This window comes from Phoca vitulina, unplaced genomic scaffold (assembly GCF_004348235.1).
Source record: "Phoca vitulina isolate PV1807 unplaced genomic scaffold, GSC_HSeal_1.0 scaffold31, whole genome shotgun sequence".
Taxonomy (NCBI): Eukaryota; Metazoa; Chordata; class Mammalia; order Carnivora; family Phocidae; genus Phoca; species Phoca vitulina.
Genome location: NW_022589734.1, coordinates 21,465,078 through 21,479,058, shown reverse-complemented (window position 1 = coordinate 21,479,058; position 13,981 = coordinate 21,465,078). Strand labels below are relative to the sequence as shown.

The 13,981-nt window shown below is 41.6% G+C and overlaps 1 long non-coding RNA gene across 6 annotated transcripts in view; it reads right to left on the bottom strand.

Moving 5' to 3' along the window:
- Positions 1-2,928: 2,928 nt before the first annotated feature.
- LOC116645021 overlaps positions 2,929-13,981 on the bottom strand; it is a 256,157-nt gene continuing 245,104 nt past the window's right edge. For all 6 annotated transcript variants that reach the window (XR_004301868.1, XR_004301869.1, XR_004301867.1 and 3 more), the window contains one exon: positions 2,929-12,665. This is a non-coding gene — a long non-coding RNA (uncharacterized LOC116645021). The remainder of the gene's footprint in view (positions 12,666-13,981) is intronic.

The following is a 13,981-nucleotide window of genomic DNA, read 5'->3' as shown; positions in this document are numbered from 1 at the left end:
GGCGTGCAGCCTGCTCAGGCTCCACATCCACTCTGGTAGTCACAGGCTTCTGAGACTTAAAGAATTATTCTCCACATAAAAAGTGGGCAAGTTGCAGCAATAGATGAGTGCTGCCTAACAGAAATATAATGTGAGCCACATATAAATTTTAAATGTTCTAAAATCCACATATTAAAAAGTAAAAGAGGAATTTAATGTTGATACCATATATTAATCTAATATATCCAAACTGTCATTTAACATGTAATCAATATTTAAACTAATTCAATGTACATTTTACATTCCTCTTACTGTGCTAAAACTTCTTAAAAGTCAAAAACGTATTTTATCCTTATGGCACAGCTCAATGCATACTAGCCACATTTCAAGTACTCAATAGATATAAGAGGCTAGTGGCTACCATATTGGATTACACACTGCCCAACAAATACTCTCTTTATTTGCTACTTTTGCTATATATTTTTAAGGTAACCATACTATTATGTTCCAGAGATTAAAAATGAGAACAAATCTGATAGAATTTCAGACCTAGGACTCTACTTTTACTTTAATAGGGGGAATACCACCAGGCAACAGTTCCTTATGATACAACTTTAACTGTGTCATGTCTTTGTTTGGGAGCCAACTTCTTTTAATTCATGACAGAGTCCACAGACCATGACTGACGAAAGAGATACTTTGGTCACAGCTTCAAAAACAAACAGATCGCTTTTTCTGAACATTGATAGTGTTCAAAACAAAAAAAAAGGGGGGGAACAGACCCAAAATGGACCTTGCCCCCCAAAACAGCAAACCAAGACTTAATTGCAGGAATGTAAACTTTAACCAGTGAACCTGGAATTTCCTGATCGTCATGAGGTCATCTGCATGAGAGACCCCCACCCTTCCCCCAAAGAAGGTGACTTTGCCGGAAACAGACCTTTCTGCCTGTGAAAGTCTTCCGTTTTGTACAACTCCTTGGAGTTCCTTTCTACTTGCTAGATGGGTGCTGCCCAATTCATGAATCGTTGAATAAAGCCAATTAGATCTTCAGATTTACTCAGGTGAACTTTGTTTTTCTAATCATAGACTATTAAGGGACAGAACTAGAGGGAACCAGTTATCACAGTGTTGTCTTCTCACTGAGCAAAGCCTGTCCCTCGAGAGAGGAATGATTTGCCTAAGCTCATACAGCTGGCGGACCGCAGATCCAGGCTGGAAATCCACGTTGCTAACTTTGGAACCTTCTGTTTCGGTATGCTGAATGCCCACACGCTCGCTATATATGGATTTCTATTGCACACCATCACAGCGGGATTCCCCAGAGTTGTTCTATATGAGCTCTTAGTAATACGTATCTTAGGCATGAACAAACGTAAATGACTTTGAAAATGTAAGCACTGCAGACTACTTCTAACTTCTAAGGCAGAAGACTGAGGCCTCAGGTGGAGCAGGGTTACAGGATCACATACAATGTTGGAATCAAGGTGGGGGTGTGGTGGGGAATGAGCTCTGGAAAAAATTCAGCTGTGTGACCTTGAGCAAATCTCTTCACCTCTCCATGACCCAATCTCCTTATCTGCAAAATGACTGGCAGTGGGAGGATTAGATTATTTCTGAGGTCTCTTCCAGTTCTAAGATACTTACTCTAATTCCTGCTAGACAAATGATTATATAATAATAACCTTTCTAAGTTAGTCTTCTGCTTAGAAGAAAAAAGAATTCTGCCACCTGTTCTCTCGATGATATTTCTAAGGATTGGTCAAATAATACTGACTATTTAATCAAGAAATTAAATCTCAAGGTATCATGACCATAACAATGTTTCTCTAAGAAAGAGCCTCCTATAACTAGAAAGCATCATACAAAGCAATAGCATGGCTAAAATTACACTTTTCTTCAGAAAATTTCATTGTACTTAAATAAAAGTTGGAAATTAGGACTTGTAACAATGTTGCATGGAATTATTATCATTATTTTTACATTTCTAACTGGAAGCTAATCATTAACATTGGGCATTTTGGTTTAAACTCAGTTAACACCACTTCCACTGCTTTTAATTCATTCAATAGATGAATATATAGCCTTTCTCTAAGCCAGGCAATGGTGAGCTAAATGGATACAAGACTTGTTCCCGTGGAATTATAGTCCAGTGTATAAATCTGAAGGAAATTAACTTAATCCTCCTTTCAGGATTGAGTCTGTACTATAGCCCACATCAACCTTTTATATTCCAAATTAATCTTAAAAAAAAAAAAAAAAAAGCAGCTCTCTAAAAACATAGACCTTACTCCGTGTTTACCTTTCTCTCCATACTTGGGATTTAGATGGCAGAGGGGAGGACGTCGGTTCTAACCAGAGTCCTGAACATACAGACTCCTGGAAATACAGTATAGTCCTGTATGGTAAAGGTGTTCCTCAAAACACCAAAGTCTTCTGAGATTGTGTTTCTAATGCACAGCATCACATCAGATTTTCTCCTCAAGGAATTCATCATTGTCCATCCTTCCCATGTTCCCCAGGAATGAAGCCAACCCCACCCCCCAACTCCTGATTCCCAGCAATTAGGAATATAAACAATTGGTGGAAAGAGGGATACAAATATTCGAACTCCATTTGCTGGCCCTCACCGGAATTGGCTCTAAGCTATTAATATTTTGCTGCAAGACTCTTTCTATATGTATACGTGTTCCCTAAAAAAGAAAAAAAATTAGAGCTTCCTTAATGCTTTTTTTTAAAAGATTTTATTTATTTATTTGACACAATGGGGGGAGGGGGGAGAGCAAGCACAAGCAGGGGGAATGGCAGGCAGAGGGAGAGGGAGAAGCAGGCTCCCCGCTGAGCAAGGAGCCCGATGCGGGGCTCAATCCCAGGACCCTGGGATCATGACCTGAGCTGAAGGTGGCCGCTTAACCGACTGAGCCACCCAGGTGCACCAAGCTTCCTTAATGCCTTAATTAAGAGTCCTCAGATTTTATAAAGATTAATGATTGCCAAACATTACTCCTGCTACTGATGTGTTTTCTGTTGAAACAACGTGAAATGCAAAATTCTATATTTATCCAGTAAAAAAATGTAAAGAGATTTCCTTATTAAAATTGAAAAATGACAAATTCTGTTATGCCTTTCATTCTGAAAATACCATTAATTAAATGTGCCAGTGGTCATTCTTGGGAAACAAGGCTGGCATCCCTCATTCTTAAAACTAGAAACCTAAGCCAAAGTTGGTTTGTGGTATGAACTTTGATTCCTATGGTCCTGGAAAAAAGATGAAGTAAAGGTGTCCTTATAACAGAACAAGGAAAAACATAAACCCATAGTGGGTAGAGAAGGAAAAAATATATAGTAAACCCAAAGTCATCTACCCCAGATCTACTGAGCATCCTTTGTAAGGTTGATGTCTGCCTTTGATAACAAGAGGGGTAGGCAGAATCCAATGTCAGATATCAAATGCATTTGAAAGGAAAACAGGAGAGGAAAGACCACTTCTATAAGGAACCAGCCAAACGCCAATTCTTATGTACTGGCTTCTTTCAAAATATTCAATCACACCTAATAATTGGCAGGAAACACAAAAAGGCTCTCACTTCCATGCTGTTGTATTCACTTCTCCTGGGGTACATGGCCATTTGTGGCCACTAGCAGCAACAAGGGGAAATCCTCAGGGAGACGAGATATATTCAGTTACACCCCACACCTCCTGGTTCGACACCTCTTGTTATTAATATACTTTAAGTCCGTGGGTTAGGAAAGGGTCCTTAAAAGCATCAAAGTAACATTTTTCTGGGCAGATAGAGAACTAAAGGATTTTTTTTTATTAAAGAAAAATAAAAAGACAAGTCAAAATATCAAATTCCATTGATGTTTCCTGAACACTTTTCATTTAATAAGCTTCTCAATGGTTTGTTAGAACTCAGAACATGCCTCACTCCTGGAATAAGATACATGTTTTATGAAATCGCCACAAAAGAGGAATGATCATTCTTTTGTACAAAATGCTTGCCTTATAACAATTGCTATTTTTGCTACTATAAAAAATTGGTTTCCCATCTCCACTATGTCTAAATAAAAATGTCTAGTTAGTTGTTTCTGATCACAGAAGTTTCAACAATGTTTACATTTTCTCATTTACTAATTCCGTAACTGTACAGAGAGGACCCTTCATTTTTTTGGTGATGTTCTAGGACAATGAGAGAGATTAACTCATGTATTTCACTATTAATATGTACTTACTCCTATCACTGTGGTAAAATTCCAAGTGACTCATTTAATCTGAATCAGTATAATATATGGAATGGAAAAGCTTCTGACAGTCATTTGCTTCCCAAATATTTTCTGAGCACTTAGCATGTGCCCATCACTCTACCATGAGGTGACTGGAATATCATATTAAAGACACACACGGTTCTCCTGCCTTGGGGTTCTCACAGTTAATGGGGGTGATCAGAGAGATGAAAAGCAGGAATAATGGTTTAATAAGTGGTTTGCTTGGGGACCTCGGGGTGCTCACCCAAGAGGATAACCTAGGCCACATGTGAAGGCCAGAAAAAGTGTCCAGGGGAACATAATTACTTAAGGGAGGCCAGCAAGGGACAGGAAAGTTAGCCAGGCAATGATGAATAACAAATGCTCTTAACAGTTTGACACAAAATCAACTAAAGACTGAGGAACCTTTGTGGACATGGGTTGCTTCTAAGCTGTTTAATCAGGATAAATTTTGTGGAGGAGATAAGCCTTGAGCATAATTTTCAACAAAGAAAATTGCAGCTTTAGAGTAGAAGAGCAGTTTTGCACTGCATAGGTCTTTGGCCTAACTCTAAACAGACAAAAAAAAAAAAAAAAACCCTACTGTACCTCTAGGACATTCCTAGGAGAAAATATGCTAAAACATGCCCACAACCAATTTAAAAAGAAGAAGAAGAAAAGAGGCTGACACAGCCAAGCACACAATTCCTCGACAGTTTTTTGGATACCTCCAGAACCGTTCTGAGCTTCTGTGTCTCCTCAGCTCTTGGCTTCAGGACTTCTGCTGCCTGGCTCCCCACAAGAAAGAAATAGGTGACTCCTCACATTGAGGAGAGTTACCCGCAACCTTGCCACCAAGATCTCAAAGCCTCATGCGAGCCACACACTTCTTTGTCCGGAGAATGACTCCCAACAACAAAGCCATAGCAGAAGCCACAGCACCACTCTAATTTTACTCAATATCCACACGGTGCCAGGAGCGTTTTGGGTTCCTGATCTCACTTCACCCTCACAGAACTCCTGTGCGGTAGGTACTCTCATTTCCTTGTTTTAAGAGCGGACAAAGTTTTCAAGCATAAGGAAGTTATGCACACACAGGTCACCTGTGTACAGGGGCCTGAGTGAGGTTTCAGCGCAGACGCCTAACACCCAGGCTTGAGCTCCTAGACAATACACGCACCCACTTAACGGCCATAATGCCACAGATCAAGGTCAAGGAATTCTGCCATCTAACGGAGAAGGAAAGAGAGAAAACTCCAATGTAGCAAGAGAAAAGGTGAAAACGCAGAGGGCAGAACTTCTAATAGTGCAGGTTAGATACTATGTAATGGAAAAGGGACTGAGGTGGAAAAAGCAAAGACCTGACTTAGGTCACTGAAATAATGCAGCTTTAAATTGATCAAAAGAATCTGTAAACAATAACAAGATGCATTGGCAATGCTTCCAGATTTACCATTTTGCACCTTTTGATTATTGGGGCAGCTCTTTGAACAAACAGAGGTAGGGCCTCCTCCTCCTGTCCCTGGGTAAGAAGCAAAAGAAGGATAATTTGGGGAAGTAACAATCTTCCATTCTTCTTTCTTAGGTATCGGATTATAATAGCATTATATTTTAAGAAAAAACAACAATCCTTGCTCTCATCTTTGATCTTTAAAATAAACTGTTTTGTGTTATCGCCAAGGGAATAAAATTTGGTGGACTAGCAGTGAGTTCTCATCTCAAAAAATATTTGCCCCTTTGTCTTAATTTTTTTGAATTGTTTGGAATTCTTTGGTATCTTGATCTTCAGTGTACATGTCCTACGTAATCACATCCTCAAAATATCGTAGGTAAAAATTACACCAGGGTTCAGCAAACTATACTCCAAAGACCAGATCTGGCCCATGGCTTGTTTTTATAAATAAAGTTTTATTGAAAAACATGCCACACGCATTCCGTTACATACTGTCTATGGCTGCTTTCTCCCTCTACCCAGCTAAGTTGAGTAGTGGCTGTCTGTCTCCTTATAAAGAGGTTTGCTGTGCCCTACCCTGAGAAGTCTGCAGCTAGAAGACTTCATTATTCTCTACAGTTTGTCTTCTGCATTCCCATTAATTCATTCATTTATTCATTTGTTAATCAACTAATATTTGTGAAGCAACTTCCACGCACCTGGCATGTAGATGAAGAACGGGTTGGAGACTCGTGGAGAAACAAACAATGGACCATGTAATGACTGCTCTAATAAAGTAGGAACTTGGGGAAAAGGAAGCCTGGAAGGTGTCACCCTGAGGAAGTTGGACAAGTCTAACTTTGGTTTTTTACAGTGGTGATCATGAAAAACATGAATATGGTTTGTTTAGGCCTTTACTTGGGAAACTCAGGGGTGGCCACACATGGGGGTAACCTAGTCACACTTCAAGGAGTGGAAGAAGGTAGACAGTAAGGGGGAGAAAACCAAACCAAACCATTTACAGTGACTCATGTGGGTCCAGGTAATGTTTAGTTTGGGTACTTAAAGGAATTTGACATACTACTGTTTAAATAACGAAGTTGAAAATCTCTGGGTTACATTATGCTTTCGTGATTTCACAGTAGACACATCCTGGCTTCCTGTTAGCTGTCTGATATTATAAAGTGTTCAGACGGTTCAGGAGAGAGGGAGCTTGTTCATGAGGTTAGGAGAACTGATCATCTCCAAGCACCCAGTACTGTCATCACCAGCGCTGCCCTAAGTTATAAGGATTACATAACATTAGGTGTCAGAACTCAGTAAAGGAAATGGTTTCGGCCAAGTTCTAACTGGATTTGGTGCCCCACAACAACCAACTGCTATGTTCCTTTTTCTTCTTACCCAACATCCCCGAAACTCATTGGTCCACACTGAACCTTGTAAGTGGAGAAGCCAGCCTCCTATGTGAGCAGAAAGTAAATACTTACCTAGTGAAGAAGTGATTGACGAAATGATTGAGTGTGATCGCTCCTTTAGCTTTTTGATCAATGGTGGTGGATGAAGTTAATACTATGGACATACATGATCAGAGTTAGGCTTGACTATGGAAATTAAGCTTGACTGTAGCTAAAGCAGCACAAATGACACTTAAAATAGGCTTGTTTTTGCTTCTGACCCACCTGATATTTACCTCTCTGGTAATGGAGGAAAGTCATAGCAATGAAAAATTCTTAACAACCTTACCAAACAAATAAGATTCACACAAACAATTTCAGTGTGATCAATTTATTATTAATCAAACGATAAATATTCGATTTGACTGGGTACCTGGCTGGACACAGGCTGTGCTTAACACACAAATTAGGCATCTGTCCTTAACAAATGTTAATGAACTTATGCTAACATTTTGCCTTAATTAAGCGTTTTTACAATGGCATTTTATTTCTGTAACTTTGAACTTAAATGATTGTCCATTGACCTAAGCAAAGACGGTACCATAGAATTCAAATGCCTGCTAAAATAAATGAAATTGCTTCATTTTAGAAAGAGCAGCATGCCGAGTTAATCTTTTATTCTACAAATATAAATTGACATTTTATTCAGTTAAGAAAGATTGTTAGTGTGGTTGAAAACCTGTACAAATAAACGTTATTTGGGGGATTTCTCCAAGCTGGTAAGGGTATGAAATATCAGTCATCAGAAAATACACTCTACTTTAGCTTGATAAGCCATATTTATATGCTGAAATGTAAATATTGCTGGGTTTATAAAAGAAGAAGATTGATGGATTTCTTGACCCTGACACCATTAGAGCATTTTTTTTGTTCTGTTTTGACTGGTCTCTGGTGTAGGTAGAAATCACCGTTTAAAAACACATATCTAAATAGTTATGAATATTTCCAAAAACCTAAATGAAAAGCAAAATCCACATCTATATCTTCTCGCCTTTTTTCATGTGGAAGAAATCCAATGGTACAAGTTCATATGAATCTACATTATTCCTCTCCCTTATGTAGCCAAGCTTCTTATTTACTTGTGATCTCACAGCATGTTCTTACAAAAATTAATTCCAAATCAAAAAGGCAGGATAATAACTACTTTCAGCAGTAAAAGGTAACAGAGGGACACTACAATTTAAGCCCAGATAGTATATAATTAAGAACAAGAAAAATCAAAGTATTCTTGATTAGACATTCATTGCTTTTCTTTTTCTCCTAATGGACTTTCAGTTTACCTTAAAAGATCTATTAAAAATCACAAACACACAGGCACTTGGAGAATGCAGGAGTAGGAAAAAAAAAAAAAAATGGGTCATCTTATAAAATAGATTATGTGAGCTCCCTACATGCAGTGCTTATGTCAGCAACAAGGAAAAACAATCTCCAGATAAATGCTGCACATACTCTTTCTTCTGGAGAAAAACCTAGGTCTTTCTGTACATTGTGAGGCAAAGGGGGTGGGGTGGGAGCAGTTAAGTTTTATCCATGAGCATAAACATCAGGCTGGCTTTTGAAAAATGAACCAAACCCAAAATAGCCCAGAAAAAAAAAAATTGTAATAAAAAAGGGTATATATATTTTTTCCCGTCTAAATCTGGAATCCTTACTATCTTATTTTAAACAAGCCAGAGATTGCAAGCTTCAATCTGTTTGGATAGAAAAGAATTTATATAAATGTTTTGTTCAAGCCCAAAAGGGAAAGAGTTTAAATATACAGTACATGAAAGATGCATGCCCAACTTCAAAACAGCTTAGTGCACAGAAGAGGAAAAATAATCTAACCTTCTGTTAGTCATTCCCAGCAGTCTTTAAGCTTAAATATCTTGCAATTTGTAACGTCGTTTCAATGACCCCAACAGTAAGAGCTGAACCAAAATTTCGTAACTGTCCCGCTTCTCCTCCCCTCCTGCCTCTTGGAGGGGAGAACCAGAAGGTCAAAGTACAAATGGAAACAAAAATCTGTATTTTGCAGCCTTTCTCTGCACTTGAGAAAGAAAAACGAGGCAGATAAATCTGTATAATACTAAACCAAATCTCTTTAATTCCAGTCAGCTTTTATCATTCAGTCACTGAGTCTGTGTGTGGAAAAAAATTCATGCTAATTCCCCCTAGCAACAGCCTCAGCCTATCAGGAGACTTTATGTGCCATGCAGCTGCCAGCCAGAGAGAATAACTCTAAGTAGGTCAGGCCTGTATTTCTAAAAATGCTACGGTCTAGTAACCCCACTGTCCCGTCTGTCTGCCCTGCCCCGTAATAACCTCAATTGCTTGGTGACACAATGACATACTACCCTGTTAGAGTGCAATCACATCATGCTACATTATTCTGCTGTGAGCGTGGCTGCTGGGGTGAAGGACCCTCCGAGGGGCAGCATTAATCAGGCAGGCATTCATGTTCACTAGCACTTCACTCTAGAAATGGGGACCGCATTAATGACCAGCTGTTGGAACTAACACAAACAAAATCATGTCTTCCACCCTGTTGGGTGCACAGAATACGCTATTCTGATCTGGCGGGTTCCGCTCCTTGACTAAATGGAAGATGTAAATTAAAAGGGCTCAGACAATGTCAGCATTGGCAACCTCAATGTAAGTATATTTAAATTATATTACATGTGATTCAAAAAGCGATTGATTTAATATACACAGCCTTCCCTGCCTACAATTTTCCCTAATTCACATTAAAAAGGGAAATGCATACACGGGTAATGCAGTACATATACGCATATTACCCAGGAAGCCAAATGCACGGGGCCGAACTGAAATTGACTTCTCTTCGGGCAGAGAAACAAAGCAGGTCAGGAGTAATTGTGTGGCGTTAACACAAATACAAATACAAAATGAAGGCTGTGGAGAAAAACCGAAAACAAGAGTAAACATCCTCAGCCTACCGACCAATCAGCTCTTCCCACCATGTTCTTTGTGGGGGCTCTTGCTCCCAACAAAATCTCCAAGCACAGGAGACTGGGGAGGGGGGCGGGGGAGTGAATGTGGCCTTCAAATCTCAGCCACCAGGGTGCCCTGACTTCCCGCGGGGTTACGAACAGACTGCTGTTTGCCTTCAAGACAGCCCAGGCTCCTTCCAGGCTGAAATTGGGGCTAGCCACAGAAATCAGAACCCCACAGGAGTTTTTTGAACTCTAACGTGGGAATTGTAGAAGGTAACTGACCATATGTACTGGAATGTAACTTCTGACTCCTCTCCATTTGAATGCACAAAAATCAGCCAACAAAAATTACGTGTGGATGCAGAATTGGACAGGCAGGCACTGTCTGGGGGAAGTACCTTGAACCAACAGGGACTGCCCTGATGTTCTGTTTGCACGATTAATCTGAATCTTTAAGGGTTCATAATTTCATTTCATGAACGTATATACCCCGTGACAAATTGAGAATTCAGCCTTCAATTATGCAGAATTCACCAAGTCTTAAAAGTGTAATCCATCAGTATTTGATTTACAAACAGAGAAAATTTCTTAATCCATTTGCCCTTGTTTGAACCGGGTTTGATAACTTAGTTATGACTATCTTCTTCACTTTGTGGCACACATCACATAGTTATTCTTGGAGAGATCCAGTCACTGACGCAACCATGAGCCGCTAATTACAAGCTGCTGACATTCTGCTTGTCTATGCAGCTTTGAAGTTCTAAGTCTGTTCTTCTCTCTTATGTGCTTGCTCAGTTTCATTCTACAGCCCCCCCTACCCCCCCGCCTCCTTCTGCCCCGTTATTCCCTCTTTCCTTCTTGCCACTGTAAGCCTTTCTGGATTCACTCGTGGACTATCTGGAGAAAGCGGTAAGAGTGATCAGATTCTCCAGCTTGCTTTCTTGCTTTCTTTCCATTCCCTCCCTACACTCTGTGCACTCGGATCTACAGTTTGGAAGTACAGTAATGAGATCCCCACCCAACCCCGCCCGCAGGAATGCATCAACAGCTGGCCAAACATAATCCAACACACAGAACTGCCTTTGTAGAAATAGTAACAAACAGTGGAAGGGCCAGACAGGCGTCTCAGAAAGCTCCCCATGACAACTGGGAAAGCTCCTCCTCCCCAGGTTTGAGCTGACTCGACGGAGCTGGGGTTGGAGCACCCCAGTCACTCATCTGAGTCCAAAGTCAGCCTCAAGCGCCTCCCCCAACCTCAGCAGAGGCTATTCCGAGGGCACTCGCCTCTCCACACAGTAAGTTAGATGCACGCTTTCTCTACACTGACTATGGCCGTACTTTGCCACAGGTCATGCGCCCCTCAGAATGCAACACCACAGACTCCCCAATCCATGCCCGGAAGTCCCGCTGGTAGGACCACCTCTCTTCCTTAGAAAGAACTTTTTTTTAATTAAAAGCTGATCCTGGAATTCTAAAACATGTAAATAGAACACTGCATTCATCTCTATTGAACACTTAGCATCTGAAGCCTGTGGTAGCCAGCTGGTCTCAAAGTCATCTGGGATACATTTATTTTGATTAAATCGATCAGATTTCTATTTACAGAATAGAATTTTTCACCATACTGAATACAGCTGTGTTTACAGGGATTTGTAGAAGAAGAAGAAAACAAAACCCCACAATCAGTCCTAGCAAAGCACAGAGCACTCAGAACTTCAAGGAGTTAAAGCTGAGGGGTCTTGCTTTCACATTAACAAGAAAATTCTGCATGCAGCTGCTTTGGCCATGCTCTAGCTAGTCAGGAAATGGGTGTTGAGCTGAAGCTGAAAATACAAGCTGCAATCAAGCCCGATCCAACAAAGTGACAGACTTCCTGTGTAAAATGGTCAGAAATCTTTCTTTTTCGTGTCCCTACATGCATGCACATGCATTTAAATCCATGCTGCAAGGCTGCTCCTTTCTCTGGGGACATGGTACAGTCACCTAGCCCATCAGTTTCTTCCGTGACAGCACCGGGGACATCCAGACTACAATTTACAGTTCCTCCATCCATGTCCTGGGTTATAAATTATGCCATCCTCCCCAGAATGGGAATGCAGACCAAGCGGCAGGCAATCAAGCGGCATTCAGCACCTCCTCTTGCTTTTCATGCGCTCCCCTCACTCTGCCTTTCTCCAACTCTGCCTCGCCAGGCAGATAGAGCAGATACCTGGTTTATCCATCTTCAGCTCCACTCAGGTAAAATGCCACCACATCTCGGCTTGGTTCTCTCCACCCCCCCCCCAGACTAATCGCTGGGAGCAGCCCAAGCTGGGTGCCCGCGGCAGGGGCCGTTGCTGCCCTCGTCCCGCGGACGACCGGCGGGCACAGGGTGGACTCCTAACTCCCCGTCCCCGGTCCTTGGTCCTCTCTATCCGTCCCACCCCAGGTCTTCTGCGGCGTCACCCTCTTGCAGCTGCGAGGGGCCCCGGCCAGAGCTCCGGAGCAGGTCCTTCTTCGGCACGGCGCAGACCGCGACTCGGGGTTCCGGTGCACCCTGGCGAAGCCGATGCGGGGGACGCCGCAGGAGCAGCTCAGGTAACCCGGGAAGCTTGGCGTGCCCACAGCGATGCAGCCCTGGAGCTGTGAGGAGAGACGGTCTGGCTTCAGAATAAAAAAAAAAAAGAAAAGAAAAGACAAAAAAGAAAGAAACACAAAACAGCGCAGCTTGGCGCCTGCGAGGGTAGAAAAGAAAAAAAAAAAAAAACAGACACAAACCATAGGGAAAAAAAAGGCAAGAGTTAAAATCAAATTTCAAAAAATAAAAAATAAAAAGGAATACAAAGATCAGGGTACTTCATGCGACTTTTATTTCTGAGGTTTCTCGGTTTATTGGCTGCCCCGCCCCCTCCAAAATCTCTCCTGTCCCTGAACGCTACTGTCCATGAGTGCCGAGTCACAAAGGCTCTGCTCCAAAGTGCGACAGCCCCAGCATCACATGAGAAAGCCACATGACAACTGGAGTCGGCTGCCCATGTGGTCAACTATTTCACCCAGGCGGGGGGGTGGGAGGGAGACAGGTCTCAAGTGAGACGTGCCCCTCTCGGCGCTGCCACGAAGAAATTTCCTTACAAGAACAATGAGAAGAATGCATCTCTGAAGAAATGCTTGTGAGTGCCTGTAGACTTTCCCATATGCACACTTACACAGACGAAAGAGACCACGGATGCTCGAAGACATTCTGAGGATGCTGTTCCGCAGACACTAGCTGGATGGCAGCAATATTATTTCTAGTTTGCATTAGTCAAAGCTGATTCCACTTAAGTGGATTCCTGAAAAGCACACACCATGTCTTCATAGCATGATCAGGCTTGGAAAACCAATTCTATTATCTCTCCCTGCGATCTGTATCTGAACCTGCATTCTGAATAATTTATTTTTAGACTAATAAGATGCTTGCCAAGACCGCTCCCGTTCTTCAGCGAGTGGCGCAGGCAAATCTTCACCCAAGTGGGAAAAGCCTGTCCCTTTGTAGGGAGAAGAGATGAGACGGTTTTCACCGTTTTCAAAAATTGCAATTTCTTATTTAAAGGCACACAAACACAGAACAATAAAGTTCTCCCACAAGTAATCATTAAAAATGAATGAAATGTTTCTGCTTCATTGAATTGACATGCCTCTGATTTGCAGTTTGGCATTCATGATGGCAAATGGTGGTGATATTTTTCTAACGCCGTTCGTGGCTGCAGCTAGAGCCCTTAAGCCACACGGATATTGCTACTTCTCGGCAGGATGAGAGCAAACAATTGCTTTCTGGAGCACCTCTCTGCAGAGGTGCTGCAAGGCCAGGTATGCTTTAATAGTTACAATAAGGTGTGTAGGGAGGAGATGGCCTCAGGGTCTTGTAGATTCCCTTACTTAGGAAGTAAGTTGCCTTTTTGGGACAGCGTGCCCATGAT